A 16,686-nucleotide genomic window follows, 5' to 3' on the forward strand; every position below is an offset into this window, starting at 1 on the left:
GGGTAGGTCTTATTTTCGGGGAAACACGGTAATAATGTAATTCCTTACTTCTGCACCCTATCCAAAGTTTGTATGCATTGTTAACAGTGTGGTGTCCAAAACTGCACCCAAAGTTAAAGATATGGTCTTAAAAAGAATTACTATACTAACATCATCTATTTCTTTCTTACTTATCACAATTAAGAAAAGTTAAAAAGAGGCATTAAATTAAGAATGTGACATAATGGCAATCTGTAGAAGGAATTGCGATTGTTTTACTATATTTTTCGACATCAAAAATAGTTCATAAAGTTTATGCCTGCTTCCATTTTTAGTAATTTATAAGTGTTGCAGGCTTAGCCACTGGTAAGAAAAAAACTGCATTGGAGACCCAGAAGCAAACCAAGAATTCCTTAGACCACCATGGTTTGCGATCAAACTGTAATTTTGTTTCTGTTGGAAGCATCTTCTATGACAGTTACATTTTTAATACTGAAAACCAAACCGTCAAACAGAGACAATAGACAAATATGCCACAAAGCTGAGGCATTTGGATTTGCATGATGCTCAGTGGGACACATTAATTAGGATCAGTGTTTTTTCTACAAAAGCTTAGCACTGACAGAAAACCAGGCAATGGAATACTTTGCCAGGTAGATTGTAGTGTTTTCTGCAACCTTTTGGCATACAGACACGATTTCTAAATATTAGAGAAAGAACTCCTACACTGCAGAAGTGTATTGGTTATATTGGGCTTTATGGAACAATGTCATGTACATTGCACATATAAAATAAGGAAATATAGTCTTTCATTTCAGGTTAATAAAGCAGATACTTGTGGAAATGTAACTATTTGCACTAAATACAGAGCTTAATGTGTTAACACATGCTGATTCCTAAATAAATAAAGTGGACCTATTACTAATTTTTTACAGTACATAAAAGGGTGGCTAAAAATGTTTTTTTTTAACTCTTTCTTTTAATTTGAAGGGGAGGGTCCCTTCCATCTTTACTGTCCTGGTGGTAAAGACTGAATGGAAAACCCACAGCCCCCTGGGATACATATGTCACGTACCCCGGAAGTTGCGAGATGGAGCATGCGCAGAAGGGGCTTTCCTGGAATTAAAAAAAAAGTGACAAACTCCCAATGTGCAGCAGGAGCCCAATGTCCAGTCTGCACCTGGGAAAAAAAGGGAGAAGAGACAGTGCGGGACCGACTGGCCTTGGAGTGCAGAGGGATTGGCTGTTTTCCACCTATAAAAGTAAATGTCTTTTTTTTTCTGAATGTTTCGCCCTACCAGTTCAAATTACAACTAACTATAAAGATCTGTTCTATATAGTTGGATGTCTGATGGCAGAACATTATCCACTAATGCAGCATCAGTTAAGTAAAAACTCCTCTTGATTAGAAAAACTTGGACTACTCAAAAAATAAATGGTGCCAGCAGCTCTGATAAGTAGCATGGCTGCAGATAAAAAGTTCGGAGTATGGAGTAATCTATATGGAGTGCAAGTAGTAAATGATTTGAATAGGGCACTAAAATAATGACATCATTCAAAACCTACTGTAGAGAAAGTGTTGCCAAGTCTATCAAAAGCAAAAGTGTTTTTTTAATGCTGGATTCTGGCAAATCAAATAAGGTACAAACAGCAACTACTTCACCACATTCTGGGCTCACAGTAGTAGTGCAGACAGCAGTAGAGGCCTGCCAGAAGACATTATCGCAGATGAAATCTAGATGTATGACTGCAAGGTCACCACAGAAGAAACTACATCAGATGATGACACGGACCTATTTAGTTCCTTAGAAAGAGCAATATAGCTAAAGGTAAACAAAGCTAAGACTGAGACGATCATATGTATTGTAAATAGGACATTTATTGACAGATAAAGGCTGGCACCATGATGCAGAGAGGTAACAGGCTTCATAGTTATATCAAAGATAGACACACTTTCAAATTTACATTGAGGTTTTGTAAACTCTGAAAAAAAATATTGCCATATCAGATGTATATAAACACTTAGGCATGATGACAGGCAAAGATAATGTATATAACTAATAAGTAAACTAGTAACTGCTCATTCAATCTTTAGGTGCAATGATGTCAATCAAGATGTAAATGTTTGTGATGTCAGTGAAAAAAGACTTAGTACTCAGGTAGTACCTCAGTTGCATAATGCTCAAAACTTATTGTTAAATCAAATGAGACAACCGTCTCATATTTTTAATCCAAACTAAAAAGGCCATCAAAAAGAAACAGAGCAGATTAACTTTACTGAGAATTTAAGGGTGTCTGAGCATAGACTGCAACAAATTGAACATCATACTGAGCAAAATGGGATTTTGCAGTCATTAAATCTAAACTAAACTACTTTATCTGAATTGCACTATCTAACTAAGAGGAAAGTGATACCAATTTGTATTTAAGACTACTAGGTTTTCAAGGATTCAGGAAGCAAACAAGAAAGAGTTTTACATAAAGAATACCTGGGCTTTATACCCAAAAGTATGCACCCAGGAATGTTCTAGGTTTACTGGATCACCCAGGACTTTCCATGATAGTCTTTCTTCTCCAGTCTTGGAGAGCTTTGATAAATCAGGCCCATCGCTTTTTAAAAATGCTATTCTGTCATTGTTGTAAAACCCAGGATGTCATTACACTTTGCATGTATGAAATGTATATATCTGAGTTTTATCTAAGCAACTTTTTATAAAAAGCTCTTTCTGTCGCTGTACTGGAACTACCCGCTCTCCTTTGAGAAAGTTGTGTAAAACTTTGTATGTGCTCATTTTTGCAATGACAAAGTTTGAACAGATATATATAGGGAATTTTGAATCCCACAAAAAGCTAAATTACACTTTGGTGGTAATTTTTGTACAGTTCTGTACTGAGATTTTAAAAAAGATGACAAGAATGGTTGTAAAATAAAAATTACTGTCGATATTCTAAGTCTGTGCAAACATTGTATTAGGGACATTTTAGACCTGCGGTTGACCTGTGTATTGTGGTGCAGACCCTGTTCTAAACTTAAATCATTTGTGCACATGCCTGTAGTGGATTTTGGCACAGTTCCAGAAAGCAACAAGTCACTTGTTTACCTGCAATGTGGTTTGTGATTCCTGGGCACACGTTACCGGTTTCCTATGCACCAAGGCTTGGCCAACCATGCAGTTTTTCTTTAAGGGCTGCTTTAGATGTTCAATATGCTGCATTCACTAATAATCCTCGATCATATTAGCTTTGATATCTCCCTTCAATCATCTTTATGACTTAATTAAAAGATCACTAATGAACATCAAGCATACAGCTTTGATAATTTTCAGCATGTTTCAGCAATGAGTAAGTTTTTAAGTTTTTAAGTCCAAGACACTTTTTCTATTTTAGTTCAATAGGCAGCAGTATCCTAATGTCTGTACCAATACAAATAATATAAACACCTGAGTATAAACCTAAACTAAGATTTTTTTTTGCCCTTAAAATACTAATAGGAAAAGAATATCAGCATATACTCTGGATGCTGTCTTGTACTGGAACAGTGCTGCAGTGAATCACCCACTGTAATTTAGTAAAGAGATTGTTACCCACTTTACATTAGGACACTCAATGCAATGTTATTTAATTTAAACCTCTACAATGGTAATGATTGATGTAGAATACAATAGGTATATTTCTAATTGTTAAAATGAGAAGATATTTTATATAAAAAATAATACAAATACACTTTGTATTGTACACTTTTGCTAAATCTTATATTTTTAATGTGGTTTTGTTTTACAGGAGTCGGTATTTGACCCAGAATAACCCAGAATAAAATATTTGGTGCAGAAACATACCTTTTGATACATAAATATATTATTCAGACAACGGTATTATGCAAAAAAAATTATGGTCGTCTCTCAGAATGATTTAATGCAGCTGATCTGCTGCCAATGTTTTGGCTAGGTGTGTTCATGAGCCGATCAAGGACCTAAAACATACCCAAACTTTATATAAAAGGGTGGACAACCCTTTTATGTAAGGTAAAAATATTGTTTGTTTGTTTTTTATTAAGTGCAATAAGTGCAGCACCGCCCCCTAATTCTTGATCGTCTAGGCAATGGTGAACGAATAGGTGCACAAAGGCTCTAGGGATACCTACATCAGGCAAAAAGTGGAAAAAATTGCCGATCTCACGCATGTGCAGTGAGATCAGCAAATTTTTTTTCCCCAAACTACATCACCTGATCTCGTGCCTGCATTGGGTGATGTAGGAAGAAGAAACCCGGTAAAAGAAGAGAAGATGGAAGCGCCTAGTGCCCCGGCCCAAAGACAGATATTGGTACGACGCGGGACCTAATGGAAGAAAGCTCCGGACCGATCGTCTGCGCTGTGGGACTGAAGGTAAGTGTATTTTTTTTTAATTTGTTGCGGGCAGTTTTGAGCTTACTTAGAGTTACTTGAGTTTACCTCTTTAAAAAAAAGTCTGCTTCCATTCATTTTTTTAAGGCTTACATTAAACTTTGCAAATATTGGGTAGTACTGCTCCTGTTCACACAATGGGCCTGATTAATTAAAGCTCTCCAAGGTGTATCCTCTCCAGCCTTGGAGAGCTTTAATAAATCACCCCCAATGTTCACAACCAAATGTCTTATAGACAATTTTGTTTTTTTAGGTATAGGTTGATATAGCTTATTTCCTTCACTTGACTCCCTCACGGAAGTCTATTTCTTGTCACCCTGAGACGGGTACCACATCCTTTCCACCACTACTGGATCGAAATCATTCCCCTTCTAATTTACCATTATATTATTACTAGACAATATTTGATCCTCAGTAATATGCTTCCTTTATGTCATGATGATATCTTGGTCATTTGCTCACCAGAACTGACAGCAAAAGAAATGTACTATAACCAGCATGTACAACATTTACTGCCTTCCTTTCTTAAAAAGGGTCCCCTTTTCCTTTTTTCTGTAAAGGTATAACACAAATTTCACAAATACATTTTTCTTCATGTTTTGATATGGTATAGAATATGCAGTGTTCCCAATGGAGTTGTGTGCATGAAAATAAAAGTTATTATTGGGAATTTGAGCTTTATTCAAATTTTTATATGCACTGCTATTTTGAACACAACTGTATATTGGCTACTTGATATCCAAGTGAATATTCAGTCCCTGTCTCTCGGCGTGTCTCCTGTACTGTCACCTTGTCACATACATTTTTATTGGAAATATATATCAGAAAAAAACAACAATCTGTAGGAAAATATGGTCCACTGTTGTCACTGGAAGGAAGATAGCCCTGAGCCATGACAAACAGCCATTGCTGGAGAGTATGCATGCAGATAGTAAGATAAACATCACTTAAATGCATAAAATAAGAACAATGTGAAAACTATTTTTCAAAGAAAAAAAAACTGTTGTTAATGATACGTGGAGCTTTAAGCTAAATGTCATCCATGTTACGGTTTCCTGTTTTATTATTAGATAACATAGGGTAATTAGTCTTGTAAAACTACATTGAAGCAAATGTAGAAGATTTTTTTTCATATAGAAAATTTAAGGCAATGTATTCTGGGTATGTACAATCTATATAAATGATTATTACTTTACATTATTTCCATGTATTTTGTAGGAAATGTTTACTGTAAAACAATTTAAACAGTTAAGAAGTTCAGCCAAAACAACTGAGGTTAAACCCAATAGGAAAAGGAAATAGAAGAAAAGGTGAACTTGTATAAGATTAACACATTTTCAAATGTTTTCATTCATTATAAAATTTTGGCAGCAGACACTGGACCAGAGCCCATGTCCTTGTTGTATGTGCTGTAGGTTACATCTCATTGTGCTGGCATGTTGCCTAGGGAAATTATCACTGGAATCCTCTGAAAGAGGAAATGTGTCCAGCCAATGAAGCACAGAATGTAAAAAGTCAAGAAATGTCAAACTATTAAAATGTGTTAAACTGTTATGCTAAATTATAGCCTGACTTTTGCTTTGCTTCATATCTTGCAATTTTCACAAGTTTTTGACAACTTAAAGATCATAACAATGTAAAACAAACATTATCTATTTTGTTTAACATGTGAATATGGTCTCGACGGAGTTAGCAATTTATCTACTCTCAAGAAGAGTCTGGAAAATATATTTTTATTTATGTATAAATATATATACTTGAAATTTAAAGTGTATCTAAAGGTGAAAAAGTCAGATTTCAGGCAGCGTGGAAATGGTAAAAGTCCTGTCAGGTATCTTAGTAGTAAGTAAAAACAAGACATTTATTTTAATGAAAATTTGGAAAAAATGCGTCTTGGCTTTTCAAAATAGCTACAAAGACAACATGAAACATGAACATGAAAAATGTTAAAAAAAAAGCATGTGGTTTCCAATAAACAAAAACTGAATTTTAATTGAGAAATTGTATTTTTTAGGTCTGACTTAGATTTTTTCCAAACCAACAAACAAAGTATTTTCAAACAATTGGGGGAGTAACTGTGTGGACACCACATTTAACTCCCGCACTTTAGCTTTAATTTTTTTAAAGCGTTTTCTCATTTGGGATATGGTCCTACATGTCCCCTTAATCCCTCTTTCTAAATCCACCTCCCCACTCCCAATGTTTGCATACATGTCACAGCTCCTCTAGGGCTGCGGGAGCGATCAGGGGAGCAGAGCTGTCAGCATAGTAAAGCTCCGCTGAATGCTCTGCTCCCTGATTGGCTGAGGAAAGGGAAATCCTGATGATGCCTGAGCTGTCATCAGGGTTTCCTGTTTCTCAGCCAATCACAGAGCGGTAGAGGTAATGAATGGCGATACCTATCTCTATTCAACCTCTATTGCCCTCGTATTGTCTGTGGTTACAGCTAATTGAAGGCACGTGCTTTCAATTAGCTGTGACCGCAAAGTTCCCACGGTCCGGGAATCCCACAATGACATTATGATTCACAATGTCATTGTCGGATAACCTGTAAAAAATAAAAAAAGAACAAGTTAAAATAAAAACACATACAAATAAATTCATTCAGGATTCATTTTTATTTTTTTTCCCGAATTTTTGCTGTCGAATCCCGTGTTTTTCGGGTCGGGTCTATCCAAATTCGAACAGCTATATTCAGGTCGAATATAGGGACAACCCGAATTCGAACATCAACACTAGTCCTTACTTCTAATATTGTCAGAATCAGCTTTGGACTCAATGTAGACAGCAATAATATGATTCAGACACTGTCTGTAAGTGCTACCTATAGCCAGGCCTGGCCACTATGAATAAACAAAAAGAAAAAGTGGCAATGAGGCAGCCATAGCTGTTTCCCATTTCAGAAATCAGAGAGCTGGATGCAGATTAATTGTCAGTGCGGATTCAGCCATCATCAGGAAATGCATTAAAGAGGTTCTTACATAGCAGATTCCTAAAAATGCTGAATTTTAGGCTACCTTTTGAATGGTATCCAGGAGATCAGCCATTTTACTTGAATCACAACTATTGTTTGGAAGTAGTGAAAGTGATTAATTTTTTTGAAGACTGCACCATTTCCTGTTCCTTCTTTCCTCCAGCACCTTAACTCCTTTTCTTTGTCCATTCATGATATTCTTCCTTGGTCGATTGCTGACTCTGCTGTGTTCCTGCCTGACAACCATTCCTACACTGCAGCCATATGATCCCTGTCACCCCTGGTGGGGAGAGCCTGGGCCCCTCAATATCATGACCTCCTTGCAGCACAATTGTCCACTGACCACTACTGGCCCATCACTCCTTCTGGGATGTGCTGGGGAAGAACAGAAGTCATATAGATTCTGTGCCAGGGGTGACCTGTAACAACAGCTTCCACCCTTTAGAATCAGCAACCAACTTCCTTTAGATTTTTTACTTTTCCAGTCATCTGCTGCTTCGTTTTCTCCTTGACTTCAATAAATATTTTCTCATAAATGACAGAAAAATGCTAATCAGCCATTTTAGAGAACTTTTTAAAAGGGTGTTAGGTATTTTGGCTCCTTGCCCTCTTACTGGTGACTATGAATCCCTGAAACCATCCTAAAGTATAATTCAGGACAAGTTGAACCTGTTTTTGCAGCTAGACTCAGATGCTAGCAGACCTCTACCTTCTTCAACTTTGACCAGAAGAACAGACACACTGGGAGGACCACTGGCGCTTCTATTGCTGGTCCTTCCATTTGTTTTCTGTCCTTTTTTTCACGTTCTGCTTACCACACAAAATTATCAAAATTGATTTGAGGGGCTTCATGAAAGATAAGAGCAAATTAAACTATATTAAAAGCAATGTAGGGTTGTATTATAAAAAAGATGTACACTCCCCAAAGTAAAATAATATTATTATACAAGATCTTTCATTAAACTTGGTGAATGTGGGGAAATTGAACTTTGTACAATTCCCAATTACTTGTAAGGACATAAAAAAAGCTGTTTTTTTTGTACATGATTGGGGTCAGCAAAGCATGGCCTCATTTACTAAGATTAATAAAATCCCCCGGCAAGTAAAAAACCTAGTTTCTTAAAGTAAATCAGCTCCACTGTGTTAATATACATAATTTAATAATACATTTGTTTTTAGTAAGCAATCATGCTTAATATAAAAATATGTGATTTTGATGAAATCATTTGAGATTACACGTAAAACTTGCAATGAGATGAAACACCCCTGCCTTTTCCAGCACACAATTGTATCATAGATATTACAAAAAATACCATTAGTAAAGTCACTGACCTTGAATAGGGACAGATAAGTTAAGAATTATTGATCCATATGATCATCTATTTATCTATCTACTTTTCCGATTTGAAATAGGAGAGCATTTAAAATGCTTACATAAAACATTTCATAATGTGTCGGACTTTAGCAAAGGTAAAACCCTTAGCCATTCCAGAATGACCCCATTTACATGCTGTAATCAGCAATGAGAGACATTTTTATTTGAGTTTTTATTTTGGTTGAAGTTCTACATCTCTGAGTCTGACTTTCAGTGAGTTGTGAAGTGATAAACATTTTGAAGTGAAATATAGTTAAGTAGCATCATAGATATTGACACGAAAAAACAAATGTCAATAATTAAAATTTCATATAATTATAAATATCTTCCCATCAAACAGGGGCATTATCAGTAATAATCCGTTATATTAAATTCTCCTCATCCGCTGCACAACTAAATCACACACTTTCTCCTTAGAGTAAAAATGACTGCAGTGGAAACCTAAATAGGAACAAAGAGGCAGCGAAAAGGTAACTGTCACTAACACTATACCTATCTCCACTCATTCCCTGGAAATATCATTTTTCATGCCATGGTGTTTGTTGGGATCAGGTTTTTAGGCAGCATATAAAATGTTTGAGCACAGTTCAGGTTTGTGACAGGAAGCTGAGATTACTTATGGGAAAAGGTATACCCGTACAGGAGAGGGGAGATATAGAGAGGAGGGATTCAGCAGCACTGATTTAATAAAGTTTTCCAAGGCTGGAGAGAATACACTTTTATTAGTGAAGCTGGGTGATCCAGCAAACTTGGAATGGATCTGGTCCAGGATTACAAACATTGCAAATTACTTGTATGAAATCCATTCCAGGTTTGCTGGATTACCTAGCTTTACATATGAAAGTGTATTCTCTACAGCCTTGGAGAACTTTAATAAATCAGGGCCAGTGTTTTTGATGTTTCAGTTACAGAACCCAGGGACACTTGTCTGTTTGTACACAATAGGGCGTTTTTTTTAGAGGATTTCAGAGGCAGTTACATTTTCCTAAAGCAATTAATCCACAAAAGAAATTATAAAGATGTTTGAACACTTACAGCACAGGTTGCCCTCTCTGCTTGGTTCTTTACCTGTACCTCTAACTTATTCCATTTAAGTAGAGGCAACAAGTGTCATTTTTGGGAAGTCTTTTTTTAAGCTACATGTGCAGAGAATTTGCTATTGCCAGCAGGAATGCATCTGCTTCCTGTAGCCCACAGGAAGCTCCCATCCACTCCAGAACTTTTAACAAAGGGTTGCAAAGTTGTTGTTTTAGAGAGCAGCTGGCTGTGAGATCATTGAGTGGATCAAGCTCAAATACTTTAAAAGTTAGAAGTGAATAGCCAATTAAATTGTGAGTGTCCATATTGGACCAATGGTCACAACTTGCACAACATATGCTAGAGGGTTTTGCCTACCAGCTAAAAAAGAGGATTACCTTTATAAAAATGAACCAGACTGTGATCTCAGATGGCTTCCACACACCTGTTGTGGATTACACAAATTAGCTGCTTAGATTAGTATGATGTGAGTGTGTGTGTCTACAATGGTGGCAGAAAATGCCTTTTAGAAAATCTAAATCAGGAATAAAATTCTCCATACACAAATTTACAAAGGGTGAAATGAACAATGGTGACTAAACTTACCCAGATGTAGAATAAAATTGTACATACTGTTACTGGAACTAAATATACAAAAGAAACAAATACACAGCATATATGCCACAAATGCTATTTCAGGAATTTTAATAATGATAAAAAGAAAATAACATGACCAGGAAAAAAAGAAGGTACTTTGTTCTTGCACTCACCCACCCCTTTAAAACGACTCCTTTACTCAAAAACACTTTTTTGGGGTAAAATGGCCATAGCAGTCTTTTATTAAACATATCAATAAATGTATTTAAACACCAGTATTTTAGTTATACCATTATAAAGAATTGAAGGTCATGATGGTACTAAAAAACCAAAACTTTTTTCTCCTTAGATACTCCTGCATTTCTTAAAGGCCCTTAACCACTACTACACCACCTCAGGCACGAATGGCCTTGGATCCACAGGTCACCTTGGCTTTGCAGCAACCATGCATGCCATGGGCTCCACTAATATGGGAACTCCATACCTTCGATGGGTTCCCTCCTCTATTACCTTATCTAAATGCAACACCCTTTCTTGAACCTACAACCCTCACCCAACCGCCACGGCATGGTTCTAGCACTCTAACAGAAGCACAGTCCTACAAAGGGAGGAGATGGGATGCTCTCTCTTCCTTGCCTAAACTCCAACTGACCTCGTACTCACCCCACGTCCAAATCCCCTCACCTTTACTCCACCTCTTTCCTTCAAAACCACCAATGCCCACCCCTTTCCAGTCACCCCTTTTTTTAATAGCCCTTTTCAACCCATACCTCCCCTTCTTACGCCTATTCCTGGCTAGGTCTTCCTGGAATAGCAAAAACAAACATAACATATGAAAGATGCTATATTATGAGTAAGGAACTGCTTCAATCCTAATATGTTGCATGTCTGAACTGAAAACACCCAGGACAAATATGGAAAGAACACAGAAGAAAAAGAGAGAAACTGGTTCCAGTAGAACCAGGTATTGAAAAATTTCCTTCTGGTCCCCTGTATCAGAAAAGTGAGGTCTTTCGCACACTTCATTTCAATAACCCCCTCTTAATCCCAAAACCAAAACATCCCCTGAAGAATCCAAACGGTGAAACGCATTGGGATAAGAGACAAACAAAAAAATCTCACAAAGACTATATACAATATTGTATTTTGGTTGCATAATTCATTGTTTGTGAATATATTATGCTTTATATTATCACAGGTGGACTGTATAGTTTAGGAGTCCACTTTCTCAGCATTCAATAAAACACCTTATTTGAAATGTCTTAAAAAAGCCACTTTTTTATTTCCTTTCTTCCTCTCTACTTGTTTCTACGAAATATTTACTTTTCATTGTTAGCATTTAGTAAAGTGTTATGGAAATGAAATTGAATTTTGGGACATTATTCTTTAATTATGTGTATAATCTTTGTATTAATAATTATCTGGTTTAAAGGAAATTAATATATAAAGTCATAATAAAATGTTTACTCACCCATAAATGATAGCAAATATGAAATGGCAGATAATGTTATGTCCTTCTCCAGGTAAATATTTAAATGTATTCATGATATAGTACATATTTTTAGAAAGGTCTATTTAGCCCAAAAAAGTGTGTAGTAAGTTCACTAACAAGGGGCCCTTCCACTCTGGGTGTCCTTCTGATGTTTTATTATTTTTTTTTTTTTTTGGTGGGGGGACGATGTCAGATAGTAGTCATATAATATTACTACATAAATCCCCTATTCCTCAGATTCTCTTGAAAGTTGTATATCCATTGAGTTCCTGCTTTCACAGCAGCCACTGTCTGAAAGTCACAATCTGTGCAACAACTGTTTAGTAAACAGCAAATTGATGAGTGGACATTTACACCACTTTTCAAATTCGGGTGAACCCTGTGTTTACTTGCTGCACATTCTGACTTCACTGGCAATTAATGGCAGAAAGTTCATTTCTGATTAGTTACAATTTTATTTATATTGTTTTATTGCTGTCTGACATAGGTATCCCGATACAGAAAGTGCTGCAATCACAGACAGCAATAAAAACCTAACAATGATTCTAACTGTTTCCAATTCTGTTATTTAATAATGTGTTTTATTGTTGTGTCCATAGACTATATATCATCAGAATATAAAAAGTGAAAGGAAATCTTTTTAAAGAGAGCATTAAAACCAGACAGAGATTCTAATCCTCATGTACTGTACTTAAAACTAAATAAAAAACAGTTTTGGTTGGTGATACAGATTACACATGTGTGCACATGTTAGTGTTATAGCTATGTAGCAGCAGCAAGGCATCGCAATGCAGGATTATATTTTTATAAAACCACCTTCTGTCATGTCATCTGCCAAGATTCTACTCGCTTTAAGATCACTGTAATGACAGATTGGCAGTATGTAGGTCCTTGCTGTATGCACAGAAAATGGGGGTAAGTAGAGTAAATAGCCAAAACAGTGATGAAAACATAATATTAAAAAAGAGAGTAAAAGAATGAAAATTCAGTTCTCTGCAAACTTTTAAAGCCTAAGGTAAAGAAAGTCACACTCGTATATTTGGTTTTAATATTATTATTTTTAATATTATTTTTAAAAGATAGGGAATATTGTATTGTCTACCTAAATTGGTGTTTAGTGGAGAAATACCCCTCGTATTTGTTGTCAGTAAAGTGCCACATTTTAGGTCAGAATAGTTCTTCCTTACATTGTGGCATGCTTAATCCCATTAAACATAGTACCCCAACTAACCTCCTAGGTGTATTATCCACAAGCATCTCCCAGGTGGACACCATAAAAAAATGTCACCCCACACCTAAAAAAACTAGCCCACAAGTTTCTTCCATATATCATCTCATAGAAAACCCTAGAGTTGCACATGCAGATAATCCAATGATGGTAAATCAAGTAAACGAAGTATACTATCATGATATTCACTCCAAAGAGATTAATATATTATATATCTACCCACAAACACATGTCTGCAATAAAATGTTTACTCGAATAGTGCATTGCCATGCTCAATGCCTCAAATAAACTTTCCCAGTCTAACACCTTGAAATACAGATGGAATGATCTGCCAATTAGTGCCTAAAATATATGTAACTGTAAATGGTGGAATACCATGTGTATGTACATATGTGCTTAGTATTGTACTGAGCAGACTTGTTCAAATATTTTTTTCTGGCTTTGTGCTAAAGTTTTATATATTAGTATTCTTATAGTATTAGTATATTAGAGAAATACACCCTCTGTGTATTATAATAAATATGTTCTCCTTCATAACTATATGTTATACTATGTTCATACAACAGCAGTAAATTGCTTGATACAGTTCATACAGTGTAATGCAAAATCTGGTATTGAAAGTGAGTAGTGCTGAACATTTATAACTCAAAGTTAGTAGAAATGTGGTGATTAATTCAGGTCATATAATGTATCTCTTATAGAGTATCATTTAATAAGGGCCATCTCCATATAGTCAAACATGATTCATATTTCTGCCTCCTGGGTTCCTAATATAGGTTTTATTCCTCAATGCGAGATGATTCACATCTCCCACAGAACATTTTTCTATAGAGAACTACTGGTGCATGTCATTTAATGTAAAATATAGAATATATACTGTATCCATGGTTCAGAAATCACACAAAATAAACTAAACATTGAAAAGATTATGCACAAAATTGCAAACAAAACAATATATTTTGTGAGTCTGTGCATTTATGTTAAATGTAAATATTCAATAAACTCTACATATATCTTTCCACAAATATTAAACTGGAATTGGAGTGGAATCTGCTTAGGGTTTTTTTTTAATCTAATCATTAAAGCTTACAGTTGGCCTAGAATGGCAGTGCTTGTCAGTTCAGTTACAGCTGAAGATTGCATCAAAATGAGGGTGTCTTTGCCAAGCTACTTGTCAAGTGCTGTAGAACAGACGGCGCTCTTTGTCTCTGAGGCCCTCAAGAATGAAGCTGAGTGAAAATGTACCACAGTGCAGAAAGCTTGGAAAATGGAAGTAGGAGTTTTTGGAGACAGAAAAGACATTGAGTGGGTGGAGATAAGGGAGCAATCATTAAAACTTTGCAACCTGCTGCCATGCCTTATTTATTTCCTATAAGTACTTAACTCTATAGAGATGGTAAAAATACTGAGAATTACTTCTGTTACATTTAAAGCTAAACTCAAAACAAGAATCTAAATATACAATTACAATACAAATAATAGAGTTGGATTACCTGGTAAATTTGTAATGATTGGTATTGACTTCAGTTTTCTTTAAAGTGAACCTATACCTATATGGTCACTTTTACACAATAAATAATCCATAAGAAAGGGTAAATATATTAAAGTTTCCATGGGCCCACTTCCTGAAATGAATACAAGTTGCTAGGAGGAACCACAGTGTGCGGCAGGTGGGCTATGTTTTTATGCACCCAGAAGAATGAAATACTTACTGTGACTGGGGAAGAAGCAGTGACTTTTTAACAGCAGATTGCTAGAAAGGTAAGTATATATTTTTTCTTTTTGCAGGAGGTTTATTGAGGAATCCTGTAATGAACCCTGAACTTAGCTTTAACCTCCCTAGAGTGTGGCTCGGGGTAATTTTCCATACCAAAAGCAGTAACCCTGAGCCACACTCAGGGTGGAATTGCCAGGGAGTTTAAAAGTCCTACCTGGCTCCCACGTTTCAGCGGCGTCCTCCAGCAGTGCCTGCAGCGTCCTTCAGCGTTGCCCGGCATCCGCCAGGCTAGGGGAAGCAGATGCCGGGCGGGCAACTGCTCGCGAGTTTGTGGTTGGGAGGCAGGACCAGGTGGGAAATTTAAAATACTTAGTAATTTTAAATGTACCGCTTTTACATTTAAAAATACTCAGTATTCATACCGTCAGGGAGGTTAAGATAAAAACACAAAAAAATAGTAGCTCAAAAAAATTATAAAAAATCATCTTTTTCTAGATTGTTTTTGTTATTTACTTATACAAGATTATTATCTTAATATTGGGAAGAAGAGCTTACTAAACATCAGATCTTAACATTAGTCATTTACTTTATATTTCCTATACCAAGAAGTAAAGTACAGATGGATCTAGAATTTACATAATTACTGCAAACCCAAGAACTTTTGATAATGTGTTAAAGTGTATCTATACCCAAAACATTTTTTTGTTTTGGATAACATAGGATAAAGTTTTTAAAGTCTTACTCTGTCACAATTACGTTTATTCTGCTATGTTGTGACCTCATGGGTCTGTAAGTGCTTTCTTTGACCTCCTGCTGTGACCCCTGTGTCTGCTATGATCCTTTCTGTGACCTTGCATGACTCTGTGTGTCTCTTGTGACTCTAGTGCCTCCATTTTCCCTGTGACCTTGTGTGTTCTTGTAGCACCTTGAGCTCCTGCACTGTCACTTGCCTTTCTGCTGCTTTACAAGTTACTGACTCCTGCCCGCTCCTACATCTTGCTTCCTAACCTGACTTGTCATTGACTCCGAGACTGTCTGTCATCCTGATACCCTGCCTTGGAGTTGTCTGTAACAATTTCCATAATTCATAGACTTGGTGCATTGGGCAAAAATTCCCCAATCTATAGTACTGAGGACCACAGCCTGGTACAGCCTGCTTTTATTGGATTCTAACTCAGGTATATACATGCCCTTGACATTTTGCCAGACAAAAATTAGGGTAAAAAAACAATAAATAGTTGCTGCTGTTCTAGCATTCTCCTTGATATCAAAATAAGTCACCTCCGGAGGTGGCAAGATAGTTTTTTATATGAGACCAGAAGTAAAAGAGTCTATGACTGCAGTAACATCCAGCATGTGTTCTAATCCTTTACCACTCATTTCAAAACAAACAAACAAGCAAGCAAAAACACTTTGGTATGAATACATTTTAAATGAAATAAACATGTTAAAAAAATAATATTTCAGCAAAAAATGTAAAATAAAAAAACATTATTTGCAAAAGAAGAACTTGTTTTTTTTTTTATATATATTTAGTTTTCTTTATTTATGTACTGATTGTAACAAAAAAAAGGAATGTAGACATTTTCAGGGCATGACCTTGGTTTACCAAGCAGTGTGCTCAATACTTCTTAAGGCATGCTTAGATGACATATGATAATATTGACTGAGAATTCACTTCAGTGTGCCTGAAGAGCACTTTGGGGTGCCCTAAGTGCTTTTTCAATGTGATGAATCAGGGCCAATGTCTTTCTTCTGTGGGTTCTAGACCACGATGCAGCTATTAAACAAACAGATCCATCCAACAAGGAATGCTACATCAACTTTCTCTGATTACAAGTTGCTCTAAGCCAATATGAATGGATTGGACAAATTTATTCAAGTTATTCAAATGGCTCACAATTAG

The sequence above is a fragment of the Pyxicephalus adspersus genome, chromosome 3 (genome assembly GCF_032062135.1).
Source record: "Pyxicephalus adspersus chromosome 3, UCB_Pads_2.0, whole genome shotgun sequence".
Taxonomy (NCBI): Eukaryota; Metazoa; Chordata; class Amphibia; order Anura; family Pyxicephalidae; genus Pyxicephalus; species Pyxicephalus adspersus.